Raw genomic sequence first — 6,000 nt, forward strand, 5'->3', positions numbered from 1 at the left:
AATATTAAATGCCTAAAAGCAAATTTCAGGCCATATGCACCGGGCACACTGCTTGTGTACAGTGGACACACACACACACACACACAATAGTGGTATCTTCGGAAGAAGGATAGAAATGTTACCAAAAAGGGAACCAGAGAGATTTCAACTTTCTCACTCATCTTTCATTTCTTTTACATAAATAAAGATCTGAAGTAATTTGAGAAAATGTTAACATTTGTTCAGTTCAGTAGAGTGCACACAGGCATTTCTTTTTTTCTTAAAACAAAGATTTAAAAACATTGTCCCCTGACCCTGTCATGCAGTTTTCTTTTCCAGAGGAAGCCGGCCTCTTGTACCTTGGTGTTTTTGTTTGTTTGTGAGTGTTTTTCTGGTGCTGGGGCTGAAGTCCAGGCAATGTTACATGGGTAAGCATGTGCGACCCCACTGAGCTATGTCCCCTGCCCCTATTAGAGGGCTCTGAGCAAGAACTAGGATAGGATCTGCGTGAAGCAAGGTGCTCACACTCAAGGATGGGAACTGGAGGCAGGGAGGAATGACGGTGGCCTGGAACACCCCAGAAGTAATGGAGAAGACAGAGAGATCAGGTTGATGATGTACTTCGGACATAACAGAACTTGCCGATGAATTGGATGGAGATAGATGCTGGAGAGAAACACTGATTTCATGTTTGGGCTGAAGACCCATTTACTAAGATGTGAAATATTCCCAAACAAACAGCTGAGGGGTTGGGCAGGGGAATCAACAGTTCTACCCGGGCCACGTTAACTTTAAGATAGCGAGTTGATATCCAAGTAGAGACGATGAGCCAGCGGTGCGATGTAAGACCTGGCTCAGAGTGATCTTGCCAGCCTCCCCGCCCCATGAACTCATGTGTACGGTGTCCTTAACTCCACCTGGATGGCCTCCTGCTCCCACCTTGCGTCTTCCCAGCTGTTGTTGTCTGTGCTGAACCCTCTGCCTCGTGCACCTGCGAGTCTGGGCCTGTAGAGGCCCTAGTCAGGTATACAAACCATCTCAATTGACCACTTGTCCCCAAATCTCCATCAAAAATGACTGGTACCTGGTAGGGATTCATGTTAAAACTAGACACTTCGTTTGGGACATTCTCCATACTCTTCCCCATGAAAGTCATTACTGTAAACTAACCTCTGCTGGGTCATAAGTTCCTGGAATGCAGGGTTTAAAACAACTTACTTGCTTATTTACTTTATCTATTTTTATAACATCTTCTGTGGTATCCACAAATGTGCTCAGCATAAAGAAAGCTACACATTAAGGGCGCTGGATAAGTGAATAATTAGGGATATGTGCTGAAATGATGAATAGGTAAATGTAGACATTTGTGGTCAAATGTGGTACATTTTCTAAAACCTAGAGCAACTGCTGATCAATGTGTCCCTAGTTCATTGGTGTAGAGCTACCTGCTCAATGCTAAAGGTCTCAGCACTTGTACATGCATGGAGCCTGCTTTAGGCAAAGTATACATTCCTTTAAAAAATCTGAATCTGATTTCTGAACTCATTAAAGAAGTTTATTGTTAGAAAGTTGGTGGTGGATGTGAGGGACATCTGGCTGTGACATCTGTTGCCCCACTGATCGCCAGAGTTGATTCAGCTGATCTGGCTGGCTAGGCGGGTGTCCCCTTCCTCCCTCAATGCTCTATGTGTGTCCTTCCTGAAGCTGCACGCTCAGTCAAAGAGGATGACCACCCTTGATAGAGGAGGATGGTTCTCCTCAAGGGTGTATGAGTAGCTGCGCTCTCCTGCTAGCACCTCCAAACAAGCTCTCAAGGAAGTTGGTGGTATATTCTTTCCTAAGGAAAAATGCATCTGTAATTTTTTCATTGTCACCATTACCACCCTATGCTCAACTTTTACAGAACTGGATTTGGGCATCCTTTGCTTTCTGTAGTTATAGGTCCATTATCCTGGGGCCCTGGAAACTGGTGACAAGCCCCAATTCTTTAATGATCTTACACACAATCTGTCCGCAAGGCTTCATTAAAATCATACTGGTGGGGCTGGGGATTTAGCTCAGTGGCACATCGTCTGCCTGGCAAGCGCAACGTCATGAGTTCGATTCCCAGTACCAGAAAAGGATAAAAATTAAAAATAAATAAATAAATAAATAAATAAAAGAAAATCATACTGGTTTATTCCAATAAATGTTGCTCCCTGGTGTGCCAGGTCATGGATTCTGAAGCAGAGAAGACCTAGTGACAGGGTGGGCTTTGCATAGTGGGATCTTGTACACAAGCTGATAGGCATCTACGCAGTGACAAAAAGACAACTTAGAAATGAAGAGCAGTGACCCTGTAGGGAATCTGGAGTGTGGGCTGAGCTCAGGAGGGTGTCAGAGGCAAAAGATGACTCTTGGAAAAAGTGAGGGTATGGAGACTAGGTGACATTAACCATGAAATAAAGACATGAAGGGTGGAGAAGTGAATGGAGGCCCTTGAAGGTCGAGGAACACAGTCTATGAGAGGCGCTACTGCCTGGCAAGTATTGGTGGCACCCCAGGCTTTGAGCTCTGTGGTCCTATGTAAATGGCCTTATGTACTTACCCCAGCAGCCCTGAATAGGTACTATTCTTTGACTCATTTTCCAGATGAGAAACTTGAGGGCCAGGGAAGTTAGATTACTTACACAGAATCACCGAGCTACTATGTCTATGATCTGGGCTTTGAAACCAATTTTGCTGAGTGACAAAGCCCATGTTCTGCCACCATCTGGTATACATACAAGGGGCTTCCCCATCATGCATGCTGTAGGCTGAGGAACAAAACACCTCCTGACGCCCCAAAGAGTAAGGTGCTGAGTGATGAGCTAATTTGGATGTGTAGCTCAAGAGCCCTGCTATGACTGAGCTGTCTGCCAGGGCTCTGAGTGCTCAGAGCAGAGAGGTACTCATCCGTCATCAGGGAGTACTCACCCCATTGTCGGACCCCACCTAAATGTTTTTTTTATTGTCTGCCCTTCACCATGAGTAATGTCACTTTCCATTTTAAGCTGGGAGCTTCAGGAGATGACTGCATTCTAAGCCAGGATTTGAAGCTAAGTGCTGCCTGGGGGATTACTCACCCAGTTCAAGATGTGGCCAACAGCACACCCTCCTACTCAGGATGCTGCTGGAAGACCTTCGTCCTCGCAGAAGCCTAAAGGAAATTTGGTTTCCCCTGGGATCAGACTAGGAGTGGTGCCAGGATATCAAACAACTGGCCAGCTAGCTGACTTTCCACATGAAACTACTGTCTTACTTCTAGTCGGCTTGTGTATACTAAGGTTTTGTGATTGTTTACTCATTTGGCTTTTCTTGAGGGCCTACTGTGTGTCAGGCACTCTGATCTATGGTAGAGTTACTGCCAAGAGCTACACAGTTCTCATCCTTGTCCTCAGGGAGAGCATAGTCCAGGGGGGGAAAGCAGGCAACTATGACAAAGTGCATAGCCCGCAGATAAATGCAGCACAGGAGCTCAGGGAATCTTGGGAGCCAACAGCCACAGTAGGCAGGAAGGACAAGGAGGAGCTGGCAAGTTTTTTTTTTTTCAAATTGTAAGCAACTAAAACTGATTCCAGAAGGAGAATCTGGAGAACCTGGGATTGCCAATGAGTCACTGGCAAAGAATAGTGGCCCCAAGTCACACATCAGGAATGGCCCTGCCAGACCAAAATGGTGTGTGTGTGTGTGTGTGTGTGTGTGTGAAAGAGAGAGAGAAAGAGTGTGTGCATGTGTGTTGGGGTGAGAGAGGTGGAATAGTGACTCTCAAATACAGGGGTGGGGCTTAGCTGCTGAACAGTCAAAAAAGATGACAAATGTCATAGACAGCAGGTAGAAGCAGGGAGAGTGGTAGGAGAGGGCTGTGTCTGAATGACCTAAGACCCTCTGAGTCAGAGGGACCAAAAGGAACAGCTACAAAGAACGCTGACTGAGTGAGGCAGGCAGGCACGGGGGCACAGCCAGGCTCCTGGGGACACCTTGGTGAGTGAAGCTTACTCCCCGAAGGCTCTGCCACCTCAACAAGGAAACCAGCTATGTGCCGGCCGGTAAGTGGGGACTATGTTTTAAGCCTTTCCTGTGTTGTTTTCTTGTAGTGCTCCTGGAAGCACGTAGTTCTCATTACCTGTTGTGAGATTGCAGAGCCCAGCTAACTCAGAAAAATGCTCTGTGTGTGATAGTTGGCAAATATGATGGGAGCAAGCCAGTGGCAGAGCAGGAATCGTCAAACCCTTCATGCCTGGGCTGCGTGAGCTGACGTGTGTTATTCCATCTTGTCCCCTGCACATAAGCCTGTTAGTTCACGGATGAACAGACCGAGGCACAAAGATATGAAATGACTTACTCGGCTAAGATCCTGTGGTTGGCAAATCGTAGAGCTGGGATGCAGATGCGATCTGTTCCAGTGTAACTAAGAGTCTGTTGGCAGAGACCTGAAAATGTGAGAGTTAGAAGAAGAAAAAACTCATCTGAGGAGCAGATTGTTTTCTATGCTAAATGTGTATTAAGGAACTAGAAGCTGAATCCTTTAGCTATCACCACTCTCATGGGCAGTATCGAAATCTTAAGGTCTGTTATGGTGCTAGTTGTTCAAAATGAAGGCATGCAGGCTTCCTGGGCTGGGTTGTTTGGTGAAGGAATACTTGGTTGTTCATTATTTATTAATATTTCTACCTAGTAAACCTTTCCTGAAAGTTATTCAGCATGATTAACCTAATCGGGCAACCATATATTTATTAGGATAGCTTTATAACATAAGCTATGATGTGCATGACATTCAATAATATTATGTCGACAAAAAGCAGAAGAGCAGTTTCTAGAACTGAGCTCCAAGTGGTATCTTCGTCCTGATCCCAGTTCCCTTTCACTGACCTGGAAGATCCCGCCTCTTCCCACATCCCAGCCAAAAGCCCACAGTGCAGCACACAAAGCTCTGAGTCTCCCAGGCGGGAATGCAGCAGCTCAGCAGCCTTCGCTGGCCTCCCCAGCGTCTCCTCTCCGAGGTCATGGGGTCTGTTCAGTTGCTGCTGCTGTCGATTCTTGGCATACCAGTGTCACTTATCTCCTGTCCTCCTCCCAAACTGTCAAGACAAAGTCCTACCAGCTCAGGAGCACTGTGTGCCCCCCTTCGTACACCAGACATCTGTTTTGTATTGGGAGTTAGGGTAGGTCGAGTGCTTGCACAAGGCAGCTGGATTTGCTGGTGCAAACAAACACGGCTTGCCTCTGTCTTTTGACCTTGAAATGCCCCCACAGAACCATCTGTGCAGGCTTCCGTCAGCACTTCACCTCCAGCCCAAGGGCACAGGAAAATGAACTTGACTTCAGTTAATAAGTTATAGCCAAGAGGAAACCAAAGCACCTGGAGGCAGGTGGATCAGAAGTTCAAGCTCAGCCTGGGCAACTTAGCAATTTAGTGAGACTATGTCTCAAATTAAAAAATAAAAACAGACTAAGGATACAGCTCAGTGCCAAGGCCCTGGGTTCAATCTTCAGTAGATCCCTCCCACCAAAGTTCTTCTCTTCCCTTTTCTGTCTCCGTGCAATACTTTTCTCACCAGGCCACTCCATGTCCTGAAGGGAGAAGATGTCCTGGCTAACACTAGCTCCTCTGACACCAGTGGGTACCAGGGATTGCTCCTCCTAGGAAAAAGCTTCTGCTTCACATGGGCTTTTCTGCTTTGTCTGCCCATAATGTGTCACTAGATTTGCTTCTTATTTACAAAGTAACTAATTAAATAATGGCAGTGGCTATTTTAAAAGTTAATCATCTCCCCCCACCTTCTGTTCTACCTTTCAGCTCCACAAAATTCACTAGATTCTCTTTACATAACCCACTTGCAAATAAAATCTATATGCAGTAGTTGTTTGGAAATTTAAAATACCTCCTAATTTGGGAGTTATTTAATGTCTCAAGCTCTCAGTTTTCTCAATTGTAAAAATGAGAATACACCATGTAAGCTATGGCACTGCAATGACAGAGTAATCATGAGATAACATATA

The 6,000-nt window shown here is 45.8% G+C and overlaps 1 protein-coding gene across 6 annotated transcripts in view; it reads left to right on the forward strand.

The window, feature by feature from the left end:
* The window catches only part of Fgf1 (fibroblast growth factor 1 (acidic)), a 94,225-nt gene that overhangs the window by 43,688 nt on the left and 44,537 nt on the right, over window positions 1–6,000 (forward strand). The window contains exon 1 of one of the 6 annotated variants that reach the window (XM_013512348.1): window positions 3,814–4,046. The exons of the other annotated variants lie outside the window; for them this stretch is intronic. The gene's annotated coding sequence lies outside the window, so the exon portion shown is untranslated. Of the gene's footprint in view, window positions 1–3,813; window positions 4,047–6,000 lie in introns of those variants that run through there. 6 annotated transcript variants of the gene reach the window in all.

This window comes from Chinchilla lanigera, unplaced genomic scaffold, assembly GCF_000276665.1.
Source record: "Chinchilla lanigera isolate Chin_1 unplaced genomic scaffold, ChiLan1.0 scaffold00014, whole genome shotgun sequence".
In the NCBI taxonomy this organism is placed as follows: domain Eukaryota; kingdom Metazoa; phylum Chordata; class Mammalia; order Rodentia; family Chinchillidae; genus Chinchilla; species Chinchilla lanigera.